Here is a 25709-nt window from a genome sequence, read left to right as displayed (position 1 = left end):
TGACGTCACGCGGGAGGCGGGGAGGGGAGGGGGGGGGAACCTCGGCCCGGTCCATTCCGCCCGTGTAGGGGGGGGGCGAGGAGGGGGAAGCTCCCACTGCGCTGCTGCGGGGGGGGGGTTGCCCGGCCTCACCTCAGGTTTTGTTTTTTTTTGCCTCATTTTTTCTCAGCGCCCTCGCTGCAGGTGGAGGCTTCGAGGTCCTGACCCTGTTCCCAGCCAGCCCCTGAAGCAGGGTTTTTGGCTGCGTGTGCTGCGGTGCTCTGAGTTCGTGGTTTTGGGAGGTCACAAAAAAACACCACAAGAGCCCTAATGAAGTGCCCCAAATGTCCTCGTCCCGCTGCTGTGTGCTCATGGAGCTGTGACCGGGGGCTTAATCTAGCCCAAAAGGCCAAAATCGGCTTCTTACCACAGCCCTGCTTCAGCAGGTGGTGGCCTTTGGGATGAGGCTGCCACGGGTGCTCGTAGCCACCCCGCAGCTCAGGAACCTGCCCTTCAGGGGTGTCAACCCCACACCGTGCTCCCACCTCAGTGAAAACACGCTTGCGGTGAGGCACACGTGTGAGAACTGACACTGCAAGGCAGCAAGCTTTCTCAGGAGGCTTAGGAGCAAGGAGCCATCCTTCCCCAGCCACCAACACGCAGCTCGCCCAATGCAGCCCTCTTGTCCTGAGTTTCCTCCTTCTCCCCGCACTCCTGCTTTAATTTTACGTTCTGCCGCCGCTCCTCCAGCTTTCTGCAGTTTATATTTAGCTCCAGCTAATTCCCAAGGGAGAAAGTAGACTGTAAAAACCAAGTGCAAGCTTGGACTTGTATAAATAATTAACGCCAGTCCAGCATCGTTCGTTATTCCGCTGTTAACATGCTGCCCAGGCCTGGCAGCGAATACATCCCCTACCCAAAGGGTGCTCGAGTCACCCCAAAAGCTCCCCACCTCTCCTGGGGGCAGCCACCAGCTGCGTGGAAAAGCCCCTCAGGCACCAAGCAGAAGGGTTAATTCTGAAATCCCGCATAGTTTCCACTTGTCTGGGGAACCTTTTCAGCAGAATCACAGCAGCAACAGCATTTCTTCTCCTTTGATACCGCTGGGGAAGAGCGAAAGAAACAAGAGGTCACAGCAGCTTCCTTAAAGCTGCTCTGCTGCTTCCTTGAATGCAGGCATCAGCCAAGCCTTTACCGAGCCCAGCATCTTTATTTATTTTTCAATTATGATTTTTGGAAGAAGCCTGCTGCAGGCCAGCTCCAGGCTCTTCCACAGCAGCCGGGCTCACCCGCAGCGGGGCTGGCAGTGCACGAGCAGCACATAAGTGCTCGCAGCAGAGGGCACTGATCATCTGTCCTCCTCCTGCCCGGCACGGTGGGCTTGGACAAAGCTGTACACACCAGGATGGCCTCACGGGTGTTAGCATTATCTAATTTATAGGTTTCTTTTCAGTCTTACCTGGCAGTTAAACAGGTGTGGCTGGTAACTTCATCAGGAAATGGAAAGCTTTATTTTTTTTTTCCCTCTGAAGAACCAGCTGCAGTTTCTGTCCTGTTGATTGCATGGAGTATGTAGGTGAAAAAAAATTTCTCATCAGAAAGTTCTTTCTAGTTGTGTTTTTGCTGCCTGTTTTTCCCCAGAAATGCTATTTGATAAAGGAATACACTTCATAAAAAGGTAGCACTTTGCAGCATAACCATTCTACTTTAATCTTCAGTAAACACTACATTTGTGAAAAATTTTTGTAAAACCGGAACATTTCTCAGATAACTTTGTTCCTTCATAAAATGAGAAGCTTGAGAAGCAAGAACGAAGTGAGCTACTCGCTCTCCTGTTTGTTAGAGCAGTCCTGGTAACGTCATGGTTCTTTTTTCCGGGTCACTCTCCCTTCCATGCTGCCGTGTCCCTCTGGGAGGAGATGTCTGCATTAGCACCAGCCAAACCCAAGACTCCGAAATTAGGGAAATGAACAAGCTGAGTCACCTGTTAGGCACCACTTTTGTTCTCGCTCATTGCAGCAGCTGAGGAGTGCCCTGGGGACCGTGCTGTGCTAGGTACCACGCTGCTCTGCAGCAGGCGGCCTTTTCCCCAAAACACTTGGGAGCAAAGAGAAGGGCTGGTGGCAAAGTGACTGATTTGCTCTCACCCTTAGCTCCTTCATAGAAGCAAGAAGGTGGTGCCAAAGTACAGAGGAGAACTGAAGGTTTTACCACTGCTGCCAGCCCCATCCCTAGCTCCTGAACCCATTACTGCCTCTGGGCCCACCTCAACCCTCAGAAAAGCAGCCTGCAGAAAACAACCATGCATGGGGCTCCCAAAATATCCGGCTATTCTGACAATTTTTCCTTGAATACACTCCAGCACAGTGTGCACGTATTTACTTGGTTTACCCAGGGGCACAGCACCGACCAGCACAGCCCAGGGCCAGCACACCTGCCTCTCCCCTAGGAGCAGGGCAAGTACCTCCCCTAGAGAAAAAATTCAAATTTGGGGAGAAAGTTTTGATGTTCATGGGCATGTTTCAAGCAAATAGTGGAAGGACGTGTGAATGCTGCTGAGCTATGAAATGCCCTGGCTGTGGGGTGCTGTCACCTCCTGTACCTCTGTACAAAGGCACTTCCCTGCGTGCCCTTAGCAAGCTGTGCGTGATCTCCGCGAGGCGGAACCCCGGCTACGTCAGGCCAGCCAGGAGAAAGCAGAACTGGCTGGAAGGCCACCACTTCTTCAATCCAAAGGTCAGCTTCGTGGCTCAGCCTGTGTGCTGCCCCAGCTTCCCCAGGTGGCGTTTTTTGTCAGCTGTGCATTACATCACGTTGCTCTGGCTCTCTTCCCAGGATACTGAGCGCACATTGGCCACAAAAGGGGTGGTGTCCTTCTTATACCAGCGCCGTGCCATCCCCAGACAGAAGAGGGATTGTTAATGGTGCAGCGGGGAGATCTCCTGTAAATCTCCATAGGAACATTTGAGTTCAGACCTATTTCCACAAATTTTCAGCAAGAATTTTGGTCAGGACATCGATCACCTCGGATTTTCTCCTAGCTGGAGACACCAGCTCTCACCCTAGCGTACTCTGATTCAATTGAATAGCTCACCTGCAAGACTGAACATTAAATAAATGTTATTGCTTTCAGATAGAGATTCTTTTTTCTTGTAGTGCTTCATCATACAGATATTGGAAGTTTAATTATTTATTGAGAAATGGGTTTTGTTTCATAATAATAGTTTAAGACTTCCAACTGAAATGATCTGCAGAGTTGAAACAACATAGTAATGTGACATCTGACTGGAGGATCAGGGGAGTATTTGGGCAGTAGCAGTACTAGTAGGGACTATTTGGACCCATCTCTGAAATTCTGAAGAGCTAAAAATGTTTACTACTTTAATTTTGAGCCAGTCCATTTTGCTAAGCAACCGCTTTACCAACTGTCTTCCCTGCTGTTGCAGTAGCTTGCTGGTCCTGCCCTACTCCCATCTTGTCCTTCTTTTTGTACTGTCTCTTCTCTTTTAATCACTGCTGTTTTGTCCTGCCATTGATAGGGGGGGTGCTGTGCAGAAATGCTTATTATGATCGCTCATCACCTACATTTAGCTGTTGCTAATTGCAGTAGCATTAGCACATGGATGACTTTGGGAAATTAGGGCACTCTGTGGCTCAGAGTCAATTCTGCTGTAGCAGGAGAGGTTTTCTTGAAAGCCCATCCTTTCATGCCCTGAGAACTGCCTTTTCTAAAAAAGAAAACAAACAAAACCTGCTTCTTATTAAGTGGATTTCTGGTTATTTATTTATTTTTCAGATTACACACCATGAACTTTTACATGCAGTGTAACATTAGCAAAAGTAAGACAATAATATAGAAACTAAAATTCTATAGAGCAGGTTTGGAACTGCAGGGAAGAGTGGTAATTCCATTCCTTATGCCCTCCTTCATCCTGTTAGGTATTGATTGCTGTTAATAATAACAGGACACTGCAGCAGCTATTTTGGTAATGTTGAACTATAAACATGGAGGTAAATAGCTTAATAAGCACAGATAATTCCTTTATTCTCAAACCTCAAATATAGTCTACAGTGCAGAATGAGTCAGCTGGAAGGATCTGCATTTATGTATCCTCCTCCGAGAGAGGAAGTACAGCGAGGAGCACAGCAGTGCTGCGTGCTTGGATACATTTCAGACGTGAAGACAGCAGGCTTTTTGATGAGAGATTTTTAATGTCTTCCAGCCATCCCCATGAGGATGCTGGTCTAAGATCAGTATACAATCTTTATATCTCTTTTCACCAGCTGATGTATTATCTGATTATGATATACCGTTTTTCAAGCAGTTTGACACCTCACCTTCAGGGTATTTTCAGAAGGAGCCCAGCTTTGTCAGGGTGGTACTTCCTGGAGTCCAGCATCCTAAGAAGGCAAGGAAAATATCCCCAGCTCACTGTCGGACTGGCAGATAGAGTCCATGTATCTGAGAGGAACTCTTACTATCAAAGTTCATAACCTTCTTTACTAGCGACTGTGTGCGTTTATACCACCACCAATGAAGAACCATCTATCTAATGCGAAACGACCGCAGCCTGTGTTAACCAACAGAAATCTGGAAGCGAAACCTGCTGAGGGGTGTGCCGCTTCCCCGCGCAGCGAATCTCCCCGAGCGCTGCCCCAGAAGTCACCCGAGACGTGCAGGAGGCCTGTCTGCTCTGCAAAGTGAATTTCACTTGTTACCTTGGCATTGACATGGGCAGGGAGGTTTAGGATGTGAGAAACACATACATTCAGAGGCACCTGGCTGAGCTATGACTTCACCGCTTAAATACTACATTGGTGATACAATTTAACACGAGCAGAAGATGACAGTACTTTAATTTGTCAAAATACAGCATGCTTTTCCCTGTTAGTGCACTCAAATATGTGAACGTGCATTTGTACAGTATTCTGATTAATCTGCTAAGTGGCATCCCCTACTAGAAACCCCTTTCAGTTCCAGTCTGCAGCCTTAGCTTACAGGAGTGGTTCAGTCAGCTTAATTGGGAACGTCCACAGATGAAGGATGTGGCACATCAGAGATTGCTAATTAGAGAAGTTGGGCTTTACAGAGGTGCCAAAGAGATTCAGTAGCATAAGTGCCAGTCCACAGTGTCATAAGCATTTAAGTTAATTTGAATTCACTGATGTCATAATTACTACATTCACTGAGATGCAGTTACAGACGCTAATGGATTGAAAAAAAAACTGTTCCGTTCAGACACTGTATCTTGTTTCCCCTGATATCAGTGGGAACGGGAATGGATTTAGGTTTTGCCATTTCCATTAAGAAAAATCAAAAATCCAATAGGCAATTTCCTGTCATAAGGAGATTTGAGCGAGAGCAGATGGAGGAAGAATAATGTAATTGTGATGCACTTTCTTTTTTACTAGCTTGCTCTGTTTCAGTTTCAAGAGCATGCCTAAAATGGGTTCTTCCACACAGAAAGCTCGCTCAGTAAGTCTTAAAATAAATGACGAGCAAAAATGGCATCTACCAATCCACAATGCCAGCAGTGATACCAGGCATCGCCAACAACTTATTATCACCATGAAAACTCGAACAAATAAATTATGGAGTACTTTGTTTAGCACAGACCGCAGAAGCTTTCACCAGCAGGCTTTTCTGACTCATCCTTTCACTGGCCATAGCAGTGCTGGTGTGTCAGAGGAATGAAGGATCTCATTCATTCGGGGGACGGGGGAAATGACAGCCCGGCAGCCAAGATTTCCTTCGGTGGCTGAGTCGCAGCACTCGCAGAAAGGCTGGCTGAGTCGCTCGGAGGGGAGAGCACTGCAGCTCGGTTCTGCCTGATTCTGCCACGTCCTTGCCAAACTCTGATATCAGTGGGAAATCTGTTTAAATCTCTGAAGCGTTTGCTCTTGATGATGTGTTGGCTGGTTTACAGATACATTTTCAGAAGGTGTCAGTGATGACAACTACATTTATTACATGAAATGAAATGTAACTTGGAATTGAGCTGTATGAGAGAAGAGAGGGAAGACAGTTCATCCAGTCTTATTTTGATCCCTCAGAATTCTTTTTAACCCTTCAAAATGCTTTCACAAACATCCAGAGAGCTTCCAGGAGGATTCATTTTATTTTGTCATGGTGTGTTTATTTGGGTTTCTTTTAGGAGAAATCACACATGAAGGGGCATTATAAAGTGACCCACTTCAAACTTGGCTGCCTTCATCCAGCTGTGGCAGCTGGAAGTGCAAATGGAAACTGAGGAATGGGAACAGTCTTCCACAATTATGGCAATGCCCTCCTGTACATTTAGAGGGGTATTAAACCATCTATTTCGGATATCTGGTTTATTTGGTTAGAAGAGTCTGCTCTGCATCTGAATGGAATAGGGAGAGAAGCAGAAACTCTCAGAAAATGCTTCAGATCACCCTTGCTAGGCAATGCTTCAATATTCTGAATTGCTGAGGATGAATGTCTCTGTTGGCATAGGGCCCTACCTTTCTCACCTTCTTTAAGAAGCTAAAGACAGTCACAGTTGGGTGGCAACCCCCTAGAACGCAGAAAAGCAACGTATGGATGTGAGACAGTGCAGATAAGGTAATGTAAGGTCTGGGAACACTGACAGCAGGGTGTCCAAATCCACCTGAGCTGCCTGCTGGCTGCAGAACCATCGTATCTTCTGCCATGCTCAGAGGAGACAGCTCGTGTTGGAGGAAGAAGCCATAGCCAGTGCAACTATGGTTTCCTAAGTGGCAAGAAGCCCCAAGTTGATGAGCTTGTGGTATCTTTCTCGCTTCCTATTCCATGCTCAAAACCCACAAGGCTGTAAGAACTTCAGGCGCTACTTGTGCATGTGAATAATATCCACAGAGCCTTAAACGTACGGGCAGCACACATAAATGCAATCTGGAAGTGAAGATACCAGGACACAGGATCAGCTCTAGAGAGAAAGGAGCAGCATTGTGAGCTGAAAAAAATCTCAAACTTGTGTGTGGTTGCCACAGCTACTCGGAGGTCCATTCATAACCCTGTCTAACAAAGTAGAGGAGTATTTGGGGACAGCCTGCAGCCAGCAGACTGCTCCTAAAGGGATTATTTTCTCCAGTATAATTTAGATAAAACTCTGGGGCCCTTACCTACCCTAGAACTGGGAGCTAAAATAACAACTCACCTTCCGCCCACCCCCTGTGCCAATTCAGTAAGGTGAGCCAAAAAAAGTGAACTAGGTTACAGAGCAATAGAATAAGACCCAGACATCCCAGATGTTACTGAAGGAGGTGCAATGACATTAAAAAAAAAAAAAGAGAGAGAGGAGAATTTAAGCCAGGAACAGAAACTGAACAGCACTGGATAAAGACTCTTTATAACCTAATGCTATGAACTTTTGGAAGGAACAGATGTAGGTTCATAACTATGTGTGCACTTGTAAACTAGTGACTCCTACAGCTTGTGACCTGATGTTGGTGTGTTTCTGCGTGCTCCCACCACAGCAAACTACCTGTGACTGTGGGCAGCTTTCTTCTAAAACAACCGTCCTGGTATTTTACTGCCTTGCTTACAAATAAACCCCACCAGCAGGATCTCACGTTCAGATGTGCTGTGGTGTTACTGTTTGATTAGAGATGGCCTGATTGAAAAGTAAGCATTTTATTAGTCACTAGAATATAAAAAGGTAAAAATTGAAACTTTGAAGACCTTTGAAGTGGCTGTGATAGCAAAATACATGATATACAAGGATGTGTGTTTTTTCAGAATTAATGCATTTTTATGAATCATTAAGATAACTGGTTTCTTTTTTGATCTTTGCTGTCATAATCCAAGTTACCCTAGTTGCTCATGAATAAATTTGTGTTGTTAGTGCTTGTGTAGTGGGATGCTGAGACTCCCCAGATGTGACGAGCAGGATGCGCAGGATTCAGCTCCCACCAGTCTGCTAACAGAAAACTGCAGCACAGGAGAGGTGCTCAGAGGAGCCTCTATGTCCCAAAGGGTCCCAAAAAAGGCTGCATTTCCCCAAAATTCTGTAAGATCTCTCAGAAAAATGTTAATTACACTTTCTTCTACACAAATGAGAGCAGATTCAGAGACACTGACCAACGCTTTGCTGTGCTGAGCCTGATCCTCATGCAGCACACATTTTATAACGGAGAAGCACGGGACGTGGCACTGCGCAGGGTGAGGAGAAAGCCCACGCCAAGCGATGAGGAGAAGACAGCTTGCTGTCCCCTGCTGTGAATAAATTAAACTCCTCAGTCAAAACAGCATGCGCCATACAGTCATCTTACTGTGCATAAGAAAGGCCAATGGATTGTGGTTGCTTAGGAAATGCTACAGAAATAGCATTTTTAAATTTGTTTCTAACTTGTTGCATGCTGGACTTTACCACAAAGGAACTCCACAGAGCACTTTCTAAAAACGTTTAACATTTTTCTTTATGACACGTTGAGGGGATCACGGTGTGACACCATATTAAGCATTGTTCAATTCTCCTGCAGCGATCTACCTCAAAGTCACTGGTGGCTTTAGGTGAACCCCACCGCCCTGTGCTCAGCCCGCTAGCCAGCAGGTGTGGCTATAGAGCCTGGTCCTGCCTCTCCAGTACACGGGATGTCTTTCCTCACTCCCTGGACTGAGGAGGGATGCCATCACTGCGACCTTTTCTAACAAGGATGTAATAATGCTACACGCTTGCTTTCACCCTCGGAAATCCCAGGGCACAGTAAGAAGCCGTAATTGTAAACATGAGTGTCGTGTGTATGGGAGCCTTTCAGACAGACACCGTGTCAGAATTTGGGACTGCAAAGGACTTTCACAATTTTGCATGTTACCATCTACTGTGTCCTTTGCTACAAGCTCCGTTGTCAACATGGACAAGGGCAGGGTACTTGGAACTGCTCACAGGGCACTTGGCACTCTCACTTTAGCTAGATTAGATTAAACAGCCAGATTTAATTTCTCTGCTGACATACCATTTTATAGTTGTAAGAGAAAATATTCTTGCTTGTAGCTTAGAAGATCATTCCACTTTTTGTAATCAGATTCTCAGCAGGGCCGAAAGCCTTCTTATAAGAAACAGAATTAAAACCCATTTTGAACCACAGAGGGACTAACAACGATGTAGAACTACACATGAAACTAAAAAATGAAACTAAAAAAAACCTAGAAGTTGAAATAAAAAGTGAAAAAGAGAAGTGCTCTTTTCAATGCCTGTCAGAATGGTCCGGTGTTTTAGAAGGTGAGAACTGGTTTTCTTGAAGTGTTTGTTGCTGCAGAAAATTGTCGTTGAAGTGCTCATGCTCATGGCTCAGCTATGTCTTCGTGAAGTTCAGTCAAATGAGTGTAATCGCAGTGGAAAAATTAATGTTGATTTTGGAGGACAGGAATTTGCAATTTTAGACTGGACCTCCGTTCAGTGGTCCATCTGCACGCAGCAAAACAACTGAGCACAATTCAGCTACAAGTGCACAGGATTCAAGCACAGGCACCAACTTTTACAGCAGGATGACTGGATGATACATTTAGCTACTGAACTAGAGCCTCCACATCTGCTGCTAGAGTAAATACAGTGTGAAAAACACAAGGAGGAGCAAACTTCAAAGACTGTTATGGTGATGCCTTCCCACTACTCCCATCTCATCACGTTTGTGTTTTATAAGCAGTTTTAAACACCAGCATCAAAACTTTTTTCACTTCTAAAAAGATTTCCAGCTAGGGAAAATGGGACATACTTTGGTGATCTGTGCGTTACTAGTAAATGTATTACCTGTTACTAGTAAATCTATTACCAAGTATCACAGTACCCAAACTATAGCACTGTCTTGACAATACAGGCTCTGTATTTTCACCTGTTTCTGGGAACCCTGAGGCTGAGTTAGCCGAGGTACCGATGTGGTGTTCAAAACGCTAGAAGGAGAAGCACCTAACAGAAATGCATTTGGTTGCTAGTTAAAATTTTAAAGTCTTTTTTTTCATCTTTCCCAGGTCCCCACATATTTCCTGGAGGACAGAAATGTTTACTGGACTTGTGTTTCTGGTTATGTTTTGACCAGAATTTAATGTAAATTAACATAAACATGAGTGTGTATGTATCTACTTATCAGTGTATCTCTTGGAGGCATACACAGCCTCTCATATGAATGAAAGCATGAAAACAAAACCCTATATTTGAAGTGTTTGTCTATTTTGACACAGTGTTTCAGGACCTCAAAAGGACAACAAAGCAAGAGATATAAAATCTGCCAAAATGAAAGGTGGGACACAAGATACTATCAGTATTGCACGTTCAACTGATACAAAATGATGCAATTAGCAACTGATTAGCTCAGCTTTTCCGAAATTTCTGTTACTTATTTCTCTTGTGGATGAACACCCACTGTATTTATTATTCCAGGTATGTTAAGATAATGCTGGATTGAGTGTTCTAGACAAAGTTTTGCCATGGTTTCTAAAAATAAAATAAAGTAAATAAAGACTATTTGAAACCATTCGTGATTGTGGAGTCAGCATTTGCTGAGCTGACTTATTTGTAATAACACTCATAAAAAAGGAAAAAAAAACAAAAAGCTGTTCCTGAACTGGAACAGCCAACAGGGTTATTTTTAGTTCAGGTTTTAATGTTTTATCTTTTTAAGAGGAAACAGTTGCCAGGTGAGAAAACAGTTGCCAGGTGAGAAATGTTACATACAGATTGAACAAAAGGTATTTTCTTTCATGCAGGAGTTTAAACAACAGATTTCACAGATCACGGTTCCACAGCTGTCTCCGTTTCTTAACTTTTCCAGCCCCAGCATCATTAACCAAAGTAAAGCAATGTGAAAAAGTGAGAAGGAACACTTTGGCCCAAAGCTTCTCTCAGTACACTTTTACAGTGCTGGGAGAAAATGCTCGTGAGTCACCATTGCCCATGAAACCCCTTCTCTGCTAAACAATAATTGTGGGCTGTAGCCTGGTGAGCAGGGTGACAGGCATGAAAGATTGAAACATATTTATTTAGTATTGTTTATTATTAAATATCTAGTATATAAATGTTCACTGTATTACATATTTAGACTCTACTTCATGGAGTCTAATTTTGTATCTGTTTGTTCTGTATAATTAGAAGCCATTTTTAACTTTGGCTATAGCCTTTTATCCTAACAACTAAACACATTTCATCTACAAGGGTTCCGAAACTTTACTTCAAAATTGTTTCAAAACAAATATTCTGTACAGCTTAATTAATGTTTCTTTTGGCAGCAGTGCTGATGTTTGCAGCCCAAAGTCATGCTGTTTCCAGTCGCACGTCTTAAGCTGTGTTAGCATAATTGCATTTGGGGTTGCACAGTGAACCCGGTCAAGGACTTGAACTTGACTAAAATAACCTGACCAAAGATGGGCATTTTGGACTTGGAACCTTTTCCTCACGACAGCCTGACAAAGATGGGGTGGCACAGGCCAGACAGTAGCCTGGGAAGGGACGGGTGTGAGCAGCACAGGGAAAAGAGGCACTACTCAAAGCAGGGCAGTGCGCTCATAAAGCTGCAGTTGTGGCTTTGCACGCTGAGATGCCATACAAACACCTCGGCCTGTTCAGTATCTAAAGAAAAAAAAAAAGTAATTTCACAGCTATGATACTGTAGCCATGTTCTAATTAAGTTTCTCCAATATTCATGTCTAAATTAAGTGAATGTACTACGAATTAATGCCATGCTGCAGGGAGTGGTATACATGGATAACTTCAGAAGAATCCTCTTGATAGCGCAAGGTTAGGAAAAGCACGCAAACGCATTGGTGGGAAGAAAAATCTACTCAGAGAAACACCTTACAAACCAAACTAACAGAGAAGAGGTATTTTATATTTTGTGTTTTTCTTTTCTTTTTGTGTTTTGATTGATGTAGTTCTGCCAAAGGATGAACAGTTACTCATTAAGAGCAGGAGTAACCAGAGTGCAATCCAGGAGGCCAGCCAGTATCCATGATTAGTGGCAGTCGCTGGCTGTGAATCCTCTGCCTGAGTTACCTGCAGAGGTGGCAAACGAAGCTGGCACTGGAAACATCCCTGGCAGAGGCAAGCCAAACTGCTGTTCCACTTGCTTCACTGATGTTTACAGGGGTCTGGGTTATATGGAAACTGTGCTATGGGGGATACACGGAAAATGTTATTGTAGCTCTCTTGTCTATACGGTATTTTCTGGGAGATGCAGTTTCTGTTGAATCACTGCTTTACACACTCCTGTTAGTGTATAATTCAATTATAATTCTTACTGCATAACTTTTCCTATTGATTGTAACATATTTTATGTTTTTTGTTAGCTTTCTTCTGCTGCATTTTCCATGTGGCCACTGACATTTGTAGAAAGAAGTACAAACCCTCTAAGCTCAATAGTGGGAAGTGATAGAAAGCAATGTAAAGCTTAGAATGCTAAAAAAGACAGTATTAAAATTAAACAATCTTATTTTTGTGTTTAAGTTAAATGTTTATTTTCTTTTATGGCTTTATAGCATGGTCACTATTTAAATTCAGCATTCGCTATACAAAATCTTGAAATATGAACAGGGTTTTAGATAACATTTCAAGGGAACAAAAATTCACACCATCCAAATTAGGATAATTTGGGCACTCCTTAATTTCTTCTTATTTCATTTTGCATTATGTGTTAGCCATAAGAATCACGTGGCCCTTTTGATTTTGCTCTCTGGGCTGTGACTTGCTGCCGGGCTGTTTGTGCAGGAGTGATGCCCGTGGTGCGGCAGGATTAATGAAGTGCCGGCTGCCAGATGTGAACTGCAACAGCTCTTTTTATGAATTAGCTCAGATTCATTGTACGTAGTGTACACATGTGGGTGTGAAAAACCACACTGGCCCTCTGAAGAAAGCAGATCTACTACAGATAAAGCTTTAATGACATCAGCCGGGTGTAACCAGCAGTTTAGATCGCTCACAACTTGGTGAGCATTTATGAAATGCAGATGCCACACACGGCTCTTCCTCACAGCACTGGGCCAGTGCATCTCCACGCCCTGTGCTCAAATACTGGGTCAATTCTAAGAGATTACACTGAGATTTAGATGCTAGGCTATTTTTAAAATCTCTTCCCCTCCTAATGCGTTTTCCCATATAATCCTATCTAAAAATTTATTTTGAGGGCTCAGAGCAAGTAGGGAAATGGGAGCTTAATGTAAGCAAATCCAGGAAAAGCTTAGATGAGCTATGGGTTCGAGTTGGAGCTGAGAAAAGCAGATTTCACTCACTGCATCCCGACTCAGAAGATGGAAGAATACTTGAAAGATCTCAGAAAGAAAACCACTATCTCTGAGGCTCCAGGATAAGGTGTGGAAGGGAGACAGAGCTAGCAAATCCTTTGAGAATAAAAAATAAAATATATTTCCATTTAAAGTGGCATCTAACTGGATCTAACACTAGCCCAGAAGACATCCAGATTGCGTTCTTTCCTTTCTGTGCTGCTGGCTGAGGTGATTTGGGGCAAATAATCTATTGCTGAACACATCAGATTCCTCATCTGTGAAGTGGTATTGACTTGTGCAAAGCGTGCTGAGAGCTACTGATGGGAAACTCTAGCCAGAACCGGTATTGAAATTTGACGTTTTCCCTGTAAAAGAATGATATTTGAATTCTTCTAGAAACGTGCTGAGGTTGTTCATGCGTGTGAAAAAGAAGGTTTTAAAAGGCTAGTCAGAGAAGAACTGATAATCAACTAAACTCTGCTGTTAAATGCTCTGCTCCCAGGAAATTGTTAATTATTTGTATGCTGTACACTTCTGCCACTCTGCCCAGTTAGCAAATATACCACCACTGAAATAGGAAACCCTAACACAGGCAGCAAAACTGGGGTAAAAAAAAAGGTGCTTTTGTGAGTAATTGGGAATAGCCCCACTGTGCAGGAATACCTGTCGTGCTTACTGTTGCAGCTGAAGGCGTGCCCAGATTGCAGCACTACCAGCCACGGGCTACGCAAGAGAATCTGGTGAATTTAGACCAGCCACGCAGCTCCAACATTCCTTTTTTCTTTTTGCCATTAGTTTTTATGTTTTTTGTTTATTTGCTTTTCTGCAGAGGAGTTGAATATCTAAATTATTTTTTTGCCTACATGAATGAATGTTGAAAAAACATGCCACAGTTGCTCAACTGCTGAAGTATCTCTTACAAGTAAAAAGGTTAATTTTAAGAAAAAGGGATTATTTGTGCTAGGCAAAGAGTATCAAGCATTATTCTGAAGGGCTGCACACAGATTTCCTACCATGCTGTTTGTGGGGTGGTACAGCTCTGACAGTAAAAGCTGTTCTTCAGAAACCTCTGTTCAACAGCATTCTTTAAATTTAAGGGAGGAAAAGTTGTAACAGTTGTAGAAACAAAATAGTTGTTCTCCTAGCATAAGTATTTTGGACTCATTGTTTAACTCTGTTCTCTGTCCTGTTGCACAGAAAGCTTATATGTGATGAGATAAAATTACATCAGATACACAATCATCCTCTCCAATTCAGAACTCAGATCTTCCCTTGAGTCACTTGAATACAGCTGCTAATTATCTCACATAATGCGTTCCACTGCCGTGTGAAGAGCACGATGCCAAAGGAGAAACTGTTAGCAACACCATCGTCTTCAACTGCGAGTGGTTCTCCAAAAAAGACCCTACATTTCCAAGGGGAGGAACCATGAGCTAGTAATTAGAGAAGTGAGAAGCAGCCAACGTAAGGGACATTCCTCCACTGAGAGCTTAGAGAAGAAATACAGACACAGTTTATCTTTCCTGGCAAAAGGAAACAGGGGAAATGGGAGCGATTCTCCTTGTTTCATGCAGCAGTAGCTGCAGATAAAAACACCAAGTATTAGGTTCCTTGACAAAGCCCTCTGCTGTAAAAGCAACGTTCTGCTGTTGTTCTGAGAGCTGGAATGTTTTACATTCTGCAGCTTTGATCCGTCCTGTTCTTCATTTCCATATATCACACAGAAAAGCTCCATTGTGTCAGAAATAAGTTTCAGTATTTGAATACTGAAAATTTGAAAAACTGTGATCTCAGTAAAAGGTAAATGTGTGCATTTAATACATATGTTATTATTCCAGTAAATCTTAGAAGCAGATGCAGCATTACTGAGGATGGAAACAATTTTGTTGATATCACTGGAGCTGAACGCACTCAAGCCAGAATGAAACCTAAATGTCCACATAATCCCCCGTGACCTCTCAATTATCCCCACACAGCATTACAGTGATTTTACAGATCACACTGAGCACTGAAAGGAAGGGCAATTCAAACTTTCCATGGCATGTGTGCTTGTGCCTTTAACTTTCTTATTCAGTAGTCACCGAGGCAGGTTAATCTGTAGTGTATTTTAGTGGCAGGAAGGGTTGCAGCAGGCCCACTGAGAGCCTTTGTGCTCTTTGCAGTGCTATTTTCCACAGTGATTTCATCTCTATCCCACTGTCTGATTACCAGAGGGCCAGCCTTTTTATGCAGAAGACAATGTATTGATTGCTCACCATGGCGGAGCTGCGTGGGAGATGCTACGCATCTGCAGCTGGAGCTTACTAAAGAATCGTTAGTACAAAACATTTGCTGTAGCTTTCCATGGTTTAGAAAAGCATTTCAGGAAGAAAAGACATGATTCCCCAAATGTAGCTAAGACAAGTTTCACTCAAATATTTATATCCAGGCGTAAATATTTTCTGAGATTTAGGAAAACCTACTAGTGTCCACTGTTGCTTATAAAATCCATGCCTCTGCTTTCAGATTTTTTTTTTCTTTCTTAAGTAGAGTAATTAAAAATCCTGTCTCAACTGAAATGGAAAACTTTCCAGATCTGAACTTTAGAAATTGATTGCCATCCAGAGAGTAGCATCTTGATTCCTGGAACTGGCAAAACATTCATCGATTTCTGTTAGCATCGATGTTTGATTTGGACTGTCTGCCTTAACTCTACCTTTGAAATCATCTCAAACCCAATTCTTTTTTTTTTTTTTTAACCTGATTCTTAATACCAGACCAGCCAGCTTCTGCTTGTAAATATCTACTCTTTTTCAAACCTATGCAGTGAGACTGCATTGTGCACCTTTGGTGTTACATAAAATCCACAGGTGTATTTGTCAAAAAAAGGCTCACTTTAGGGTGGCATGTGAAATATATTGGCATGAAGAAACACCCTTTTTAATTGGGTTGGTCATATGATTGATATTTGGCAGAGGCTCTTAGCATGACTCAGTGAAATCTTTTAGCAGTGAAGCTTCTCATATAGTAAACATTCCCAAGCACCAGACTCTATAGTTTTATTTCACTGAAGCAAAATCCTATTATATTAAATTATACTGTGGAAACATTCTCTATGTTAATTTAATGGATGCAGCTCTTTAATTCCTTGCCATCTGTTCCACCCCTTAATTACAAACACAAAAAAGTACAATTCACAATCTCATCACAAAAAGAAGACTCGATTTGATTTGGATCCACAGGTAAGTGTTATACTCTGACTGCTAGCACCTGTTTGGACGTGGTTTCACTCCACAGTAAACTATGCTTTGCTAGTAGCATTCCTACTTCAAATATATGCCTTGGTAGTTTAAAGTGGACAAATGGTTAGTCACTCTTGCACCTAAAAATCTTATTGTGGTTCTCTTTTCATTTTAGATGTAGCTGGTTTTCAGGCTAATTGAATTTATCTTTGTGCCTGCAAGCCACTGAACACTGCAGAATCTTTTGGGGCAAAAGAAGGCATAGAAATACAGTAAATAGAAAGACGTTACAGATACTCTGCCCTTTTTTTTTTTTTTTAAACATCATAGTCTTTCCTCTCTAAAAGGAATATGTACGTGTATATATATTTTTCTTTTGGATGATAATGTAGAAAGCATTTACATTTAAAACATATGAACAAAAGGCAAGCATTTGCATTCAGCGGCACTGCCCAGAAGCCTGTTCGCTTGTATCATTTACACTCATAAGAAAATGGGTTTGTTCACCTAATACTTATGACTTGCCTGTTAACGATACTTCACACTTCGAAGAAAGTGCATTTCAGTTAAAAGCAAAACAAAACAAAACAAAACTGCTCAACTAGCAAAATCTGTAGTAGTATCTGTAACACTTCACAGACGGGGAAGTGAGAGTTGAAAATCTTTTACGCAGATACAAGAGATATCTCCTGTCTCCTGAGCTGTGCACCAGCCCGTGGTGCCTCCTGCTATACTGGTTTCACAGTACAGAGTACGAGCAAGAGTTATTTTCTTGAACACAGAAGTGTATTAAATAGTCACATAAAACCAGAAGAACTTGTTTCGAAAGAAGTCAGCCCTATCTCAAGGCTACTGCAACGTACACACCTTTATTGTGGAATTCTTTCGCTCGCTCTATTATCTATACATGAGTAACTCTTGGTAGATTTTGGTACATTTGCCTACTGTCTCCAATGGAACGCTGCCAAAAAATTAGAACAGCAGTAGCTGCACCATTGAAGTTGTTTTGACTACTAGAAGCATGAATATGAATTATTTTCCCTTGTAATATAGGCCATTATTTAAGGGAAGTGTAACTACAGTCAGGACAGAGAGCAGCTTATGAAAACGTACGTTGAGCTACATCTAGAATCAACTGCAACACAGGCCTCGTAGATTAAACACTGGTACGCTGTTGAGACTAGTTTATATTGTAATTTTGGTGCCCTGGAAGGCAATGTTTCTGAAATAAACATTATTCTGAGGAAGTTCAGACAGATATTGGAAAGATTATTTTTGAGAGTAAAATGGAAATCAACATTAGACTTCCTGTGCAATGTCCAAAGCATTGGACCACTGATTCTGTGAAGGAAAGACACCCTTTGAGAAGGTGGCACATTTCTCTCTCTCGTCCTGTGCAACTGAGTTCAAACACGATTGTAACAGACCCTGCATATACATTCATTATGGAATTTAAAAAATTTAATTGCTCAAGGTAATGACAGTTTTCTGAAACCAGTTCTCCTCTCTGATAACACACCTGATATTGTTATTTAATTACGGAGCAATTATTATTCCAATGAAAATAACAGCCATAATTTCATTGATCTTTTCAGTTCATAATCCAAGGAGGAAAACCACACCAGTGAAGCGCACAAATTAATATTATGCTTGTTCTAGATCCGTACTCCAGAGGGTGTATCTCTGTGTACCACAGTAGCGAGTACAGTTAGTACTAGCTTCTGCCTTTGAACGTAAGAATGACGGCTTTTGGATGCACTTGCTGCCTATGAGGGAAATTCAGTCAGTTATTCAGCCAACACAGCTCAAGCACAGCATGAACTTGGGCAGCCCAGGCCAGCTTTTAGCAAGGCTTTCAGCATTTGTTGGCTTGGGCTTCCAACAGCTGCACGCGTGCAGCATCTGTACAACAGACATGCCATAAAATGTACTGGACATGTGTACTCTGAGGCTAACAAGAGGAGGGGGTTATTTTGTTAGCGAATGTACTCACCAGTTACCACTAATGCTGCATATATCAAATAGAAAACTGGATGTTATGTCACTAAGACTCCAGTTCCAGCTGAAATGCCAGGAGTTTTGGCATTACCACCTACCAGTGAGATTAACAGGGCAATTCACAGTCAATTCGTGTTCTTTCGTCAATTGAGAGCTTTTTATCAGTAAAATTTGTAATGATGTACTATTTACTGTCATTACACACAGCTTCAGGGAGAAAAACTTCTCAGATTAGAATGGTGTTCTCAGACCTTACAAGGTGCTGTGGATCACTTGGCTAAATTTAATAAACTGAGGCTGAAAAAGGGGAAGAAAGGAAGCTACACACAGGTAAAAGCATAGCGGAGATGAACTATACTAGCTTTGATGGAATACAAAACATCAACCAAGGATGGAGTTTACAGTAAGCAAAGAAACAGGATGGAATAAATAAAATGCGTTACTCAAATAGAAGAGATGAGGGTTTGTTGTTACTGTGATCACCAGGGGAGTTGGAGAGTTTGTTGGAGCTGAAGAGAGGTATGTTTTGCTCTCAGGATTGACCAGTGCCCCTTTCCATTTTTTATCCTTCCCAAGTCACAGGAATTTCATGGAAATTAAGAGGAAAGGGGTAGAGGAAGGTGGCCCAGCTCAGGGCTAGAAGGGTAACTAGTCTTAGCTAGGAAACCTGGAGACACAACAGGCTGAGAACACAGTGTTAATAATGAGGAAGCTCAGGTTTATCAGGTGTAGCTCCAGCCACCTGGGGATATTCTCTTTCCAAGTCATTCACCGTTGTTATTTCATTTTGCATGTTTATGTATTTACCATTGTTAAACTCACAAATATTTTGACTGGCAGGGAGTTGGCATGACTAGTAGTTTCTGCTTGGGCAATGCAGGATTACCAAGGATGCTTGTGCTCAGGACTGAGGCGTGCTGACAACGCATGACCTTACAATGCCAAATCTGAGTCAGTCCATGCATCTTGGCTTTCAGGAATATTAAACTGGCCTTCGAAATTGCCTTAAAAAAGAAGAGATACAGTCCTAAGTAGGCTTTGCATAATGCAGCTCCAGCAGTGCAAATAATTTCGGGTTACCACAGCATGCTCTTCCACTCCACCCTTAAAATAAGGCTTTTGGTGAGAACACTGTTATGTAAGGCTGCAACGAGACTTGGAACAATAGTAATTATCCAACTTGCCACTTATTTTTAACACCTAAGATGGAAGGCACTGGAATTCTGAACGATAATATTCAAAGAACGAAGCACAGCAGTGAATCTATTGTATCACAATGAAATCTGATTCAGTATTAGGTTAAAAATAAGGTCAGGTTATTATTTGTAACTAGCTATTACTAATAATACACTTGTTAACCCCAGTGAAACAAAGTCATGATCTAAGAATAAATGTTCCTATGCAGTGAATATATCACAGCTCTCCTTTGTCCTTTAGCACTTACACAAATAGATTTCAAAAGAAATTTTCCCTCCTCAGTCTCTCTATTCAGAGGAAGCATTTAAAGCAGCAGCCAGGACACGGCACTGCTAGGAGCTGAGCTTGGGAACTGATGCTGAGCTGGGTAGCAAGGCAGCAGTTTAACCAAGGCTTCTTTAGCAGGTTACATGTACTTATTTTGTCACTTGAGACATCTGTAGCATCTCTAAACAACATGGGTATTACATTAACATGCTTCTAAAAGTCGTGGGTACAATTCTTTCCAACTGGGTTTGTGCTTCCTTCGCTACAAGATACTGGAAGGGCTATGAAAAAAACACATATTTACCTGGCAGAAAAGTGAAAGAGGAATACATCACGTCTTCTTGCTCCAGACCTTTTTTTGCAGTCTTGTTATAGCTTAAGTCTCCAGTTGCTTGGCCCTGATGAAGGTCAACAGGACAGGAACTGTGATGTAGTATTAACTGAAGAGTAGAAATCTGAAGGAAAAGAAAAAAAAAATGCAATGGCTATAATAGAGAATCTCATTCATTCAAACAAATGCGCTACAGAATGCCTACATCACTTAGGTGTTGCCTCTCTTAAGAGTAAGAGGAGCTCCAGGACACGACAGACAAGAAAATAGTCCCAGAAAAGAGGTTAGAGCCCTTTCTGCTGGCTGAACTGCACTGTGTATTTCTGAATTGCAACAGCACTTTGCACAGGCACAGTTAAAGAGAAGAAATGTTATGACAAGAGTGGGTAAAGAGTCTTAGAGAGTTTAGGCTTACTATCCTTAGGTCTGCAGGTAGGGGACTCAGTCCTCCCGGACTCACAGGCATTTCATAGGATTGTAGCCTCATTCCAAAGAAAACAATCCTCATTACAGACCCGAAGCCTCCTCAGCTACCTCTTGAGAAGGCCAGCTGCCTTTTTTTGCATTAGTTACTACGTTTTGCTGTAAGTCCGTGCACCAAGGTAAGAAGATAAAATACGTCCTGCAGAGGTTTTACCCATAAATCAGACATTGCACTGAACTTGAGACTTCACAAAAGCGAGCAGTGCAGTCCCTCACTATGATGTTGCAATTTTGGTTTAAAAAAAAAAAAAAAAAAAAAAAAAAAAAAAAAAAAGCAAAGCACTTCTTAAAAGATCTTCATTTTTCAGATTCCTAAAGCTTGTTTCATGTTATCTCCAAGACAACTGGTTGTATGTATTAATAATTTGTTGTGGGCCCGAGTGCCTAAACATTCCTCATGGAAATAAAACGTTGAACACAAGGAGAGCGTTTCCAAAGAAAGTACTTGTAACGTGAGCTATGCTGATCCGAGCACGACACCAGCACCAGCAAGCCCCAAGCTAAGCAGAACGTTTCACAGATGTTTCCATTCTTGGTTTAAAAGGAAGGAATTTAAGCGCATCCCAAAGTATTTATTTAACTGCAGTCTCTACTCTCTTGACTCAAAATGCTCCTGTCACGTTTGGCAAGTCATTTAACCTCAGTGTTTGTTTCCTCAATGGGGCTGAAATTGTGTATCTGGCTACCTGGCAACACCAGCGATGCCATTTGTCCTGCCTGCGGTAGTATTTGTAAAGAGCTCTCAAGATTTTAAAATGCTACCTTGACACATCACATTTACAGAACGGAGGAAGAGCACGGGCACGTGCAGCACAGACAGGAGGTGCTGTGCCTGTTGGATGGGACAGAGCAGGACACAGAACACCAGGAGTGCACAATAAGAATTTTGTTCTGCTTAAAACATGCAGGATTTGAAAGGTTTTTTGTGGTTTGAAAGCCAAGCAAGTCAGGCAGGTACTGCTGATCTCTCACATGGGTGAGATAAGAAAAATTAAGGAGAAAATCTTTAAGGTCCCTTCCAACCCAAACCATTCTGTGATTCTATGATAAGAAAAATATGCTAGGAAAACCTCTAGATTGTTATTATTTTTTAATTATTCTAAATTAACCAACTTTTTTTTTTTTTTTTTGACTTGCTGTTAATGTCAAAATATCACCCTTTATACTTTTTAGTTCTGAAAATATATAGGCAGGTGGCCAATCCTCTGGAATTTCTTCAGTTTTTCAAAACACCAAGAATCCAGAATTTATGAATGAGCACCCCTGCCCTAGCTTTTTTTTTGGACTATGATATTTGCAGTCACTTCGTAACAGCTTCTTTCAGTAAGACCATAAACTTCCTACTTTCTGTACAACACCAGAGCAAACTTTGAACTAGCAAATTTCAGTATGCTTTGTAGTGTATGAGGTGATTAATAATGAGATTCCTCCCTTTACAGAAAGCGTTTAAAGGAACTTTTCGAGTGAGTAGGCCTCTGGTAATAGAAGGCCTCTGGTATTAGTACTATTAGTGATGTCACTGATTTTGTCACACGCTATCTGGACTCTGGAATGAGTCAAATATACAGAAATAATATTTGCTCACGCTGACGTAACACAAATAGCTGACATAAGTAGCTTTTTGTCTAGTTCCTACCTTTTTGTCTAGTTCCCACCTTATGCAATCGTTCTGCTAACAACCACAAGATTTCTCTAACCTGAAGGGACAGCTGAGACACAAGACGTACTGTGTTTTGTCTCAGGAAGTGGCCAGTATCTGAACACACAATGTATGTTTCTGGCTTCCCTTGAGCAGGAAAGTCCCTTTGTCCACAAAGGCAGCTGACTTCTACAGCAAAGTATCAACCGCTACACCCTTTGCTTACAAAAAAAGCATTAATCCAAGAAGTGAGCCCCAACGTTACGAGTTGCCACCTTTCGATGGCATAGCATGGGCTTTTAATTCCACATTTAGCACTGGAACACCATAGCAACAGGCACTTCGTACGTATGTTGGCAGATAACACAGAACTAGTTAAATATTCACGGGGAGATAAATATGAAGAAAACCAACATGCGTGTTGCTTACCCTACAACGGCTGATCGACACTATGGTCGCTTGTTGTATGATGCCATGTGGTATAAATCGGCATGGCTTGGACACAGGGCTCTCTTCTACTCCCAGGGAAAGGTTGGTGTTACGGCAAAGTGCTTGCAAGTGCTAATGTACCTGTCAATGAATCTGAGCTTGATTTCGGACTGTTACACAATGACTTGGCACTATGGATGGTTTTGCAAAAAAAAAAATTCAATAACCTACAAGAGAATCGCAGCCAGCTCGAATAGTTAACCTTTTTAAGAAATGCCACAAATATGAAGCACTTGTCACTGACTCAAACGCCAGGCCTGCCTACAGCAGCACGGTCGATCCTTGAGTCATCGTGGCAACCCCACCCAGCAGCTCTCCTTAGCTACAAACCACACACGCGCACACGCCTGGCATGTATTCACTCACTAAGTATTATTGCTGCCATCTCACAGTTCGGTTTAATCTGTCTGTGTATCTGAAGCACAGACAAACCCCCAGCTTGTGCAACGCAGCAGGTATTCTTTCATTATTTCACTTTCCTTTGAAGGCTCAGATAACCATCGGAGAGAGAAGCAACCACGATTCGCTGAACTATTGATTGTGACTCTCAAGTAGGGGGAAGGAAAGAGATCTGACTTCTGATCAAAATACAGTTTCTAGGCTACTTGAAACAGCATGAGGATAAAATATAGAACTAGTTGGGGACAGAGATGGAAACCAAATTTTTCTCCTTCTATGCAAATGTCCAGATAACTAATGCAGAATGTTCCTGTGCTGCCTGAATTCTCTTCCAGTCAATAGCACAGCTCCAGCTGCAAGCATAGTGCTGAAACCTCCAGCCCTCCTAAAGCACAGTTTGTGTTGTTAGGAGCTATGTCTGAGTCTTGAAAACATAAAAAGGTTCCTTTCTTCAGTGAGCACTCTAACACGAGGCTCCTGTGAACCTAGGGTAGGTTTGGGAACCATCACATGTGCTTTAATGACAGCAGTGAGCACTATTGCTATCTGTAAGGAACCTTGTCTCATCCACGTTACCCGCGCCTTCTCCACACCTATCAGGTAAAACGTCACAGGACGTTGGTCATCGTTCCATAAGGAAATAAACCAAGTTCATAGTTTCCTGCTGCTGAGGAGGTTTCATTTCTTCTCTCTCCCTCTGTCCTACTCCAGAGGGCACAGCCTGCTGTGGGCAATGCAGCCCTGACCCCGTTCTGAGCACCAGGACTGTACCCAGTGCACCCACAGCCAGACCATCCCCAGAGCTCCCTTCTACGATTCTGACCCCACGCATCTCTCTGTGCCTGCTCAAACACTTCTACACCTACATACTGAAGCAGCCAAGCATACAATGCAGAAAAAATACCCTTTGAACTAGGTCAGCTCTTCTGACCACTCATCTTTGCTGGCAACAGGAGCGGAATAGCGTAGGGGTGGGACTGTGACCAGGGACACGTCCCCATCAGCGTCAAGGGACCACTTGATAGCAGACAGCACCTTGTTCTGCATCACAGCTAGCCTCTAACAAGGTGCTGAAACATCTATTTCTCCTGAGACCGACGCATGGAGTACCAAAATTGTAGGTTCAGATACTTCTGAACGTTGTGGGAAATAAATAGAAAAATAGCAGTAATTAGCACATTTTTGCAGTCAGGAACATAAGTAAGGTTGAGACCAGGAGGAATTCGGAGAATCCATTTGAGTTTCACCACAAATTCCACTATCTCTACAGAAAACATAAAGCTAAATGCAGTCTTAAAACATCTTATTATGCCAGACAGTTAGAAGAAAATAAACTTTAACTTGGCAAGTTACATAAGAGATGACGTTATTGCTTTATGTTCTTCACTTTTATTTGTTCAAGGTTATTTTGGGGGTATTATGGAAAACGTATCACAAAGTAATTTTGCAAATTTTCAGTTCAAGTTTCAATTACACTTTTCCTTCCACTACTTTAAATACAGAAGTAGGAACACCTGAAGATGCAAACCCATGTAAGCAATACGATGTTCTGGGAAAAAATGAAACACCTGAGGCAGGGCGTGCAAACACGCGGGTCTATCAGGACACTATGACACCAAGGCACCGAGACTGATCGACGAAAGCAAGCATTCCTTCCCCTTTGCTCATTATTTGTTAACTCGCTTAATAGTAGGCAAAGAATTTAACAATTTAGAGTCCCTATGAGGCAAACCCTGTCAGAGGATGGACACTTAGTAACTGGGAGAAGCCCTCATTGATTTGGGAATTTCCACAGGGTATATTTTGCCCAAAGTTTGACCTACTTTATTGGTCCTTTTTCAGCTGATCATTCCATGCATTTTTAAGATATTTTAGGGAAATATTTCATTAACTAGTACACCTACTAGTTAGGATGCAAATCAATAAAAAACATAGCCCATTTCACTTAATAGATTTATGTTTCTTTCACTCCTTTTTCCTTACCTATTACTTGTCTCTTACCAATATTTCTCACTTAAATAAGTGCCCGAATACACTGAGGTACCTGAGGCCCACCACCAACACCTTGTATTTTACTAAAATCCTCCACTGCACCTCGCTCGTTTCCTCCCCCAAATGCTCACCACAAACACACGACCTTCCAAGACCCCTTTCTTTATATTTTTTTAAGACAAGACACGCACCGTAGCAAGCACCAGCCCCGCCTCAACACTTCAGTTTCGCGATTAAACTGAGGAAACTGAGGACAACCACCCCGGGAGCACCCACCACCAGCAAAACCCCCGCGTCCCAGGGGAACACAGCGATGGGTGGCCGGGCTGTTTGGTCGGGGGGAACCTCCACAAGCCCCCCACCATGCCTGTATCCCCTCAGGGTCTCTCCCCTGAGGGCCGCCCCCCCACATCCCCTCAGGCGCTGGGCGGGAAACCGCCCCTCATTCCCCACCTCAGCGCGCGCATGCGCAGACCCCCCCCCACCCCCTTCCCCAATTCA

At 42.6% G+C, this 25709-nt stretch overlaps 1 long non-coding RNA gene across 4 annotated transcripts; it reads right to left on the bottom strand.

Moving 5' to 3' along the window:
• Positions 1-3734: 3734 nt before the first annotated feature.
• Positions 3735-25653, bottom strand: LOC106014446 (uncharacterized). 4 transcript variants are annotated; one of them, XR_011803418.1, is made up of 5 exons: positions 25400-25653; positions 22758-22898; positions 20180-20330; positions 8063-8197; positions 3735-6874 (listed from the first exon to the last, which is right to left on the bottom strand). It is a non-coding gene; the product is annotated as an uncharacterized lncRNA (long non-coding RNA). The 4 variants fall into 4 exon arrangements; XR_011803416.1 differs by lacking the exon at positions 22758-22898; XR_011803417.1 differs by lacking the exons at positions 8063-8197; positions 22758-22898.
• Between the last annotated feature and the right edge of the window lie 56 nt (positions 25654-25709).

The sequence above is a fragment of the Anas platyrhynchos genome, chromosome 14, assembly GCF_047663525.1.
Source record: "Anas platyrhynchos isolate ZD024472 breed Pekin duck chromosome 14, IASCAAS_PekinDuck_T2T, whole genome shotgun sequence".
Classification (NCBI taxonomy): domain Eukaryota; kingdom Metazoa; phylum Chordata; class Aves; order Anseriformes; family Anatidae; genus Anas; species Anas platyrhynchos.
This window is presented reverse-complemented; position numbering and strand designations above follow the sequence as displayed.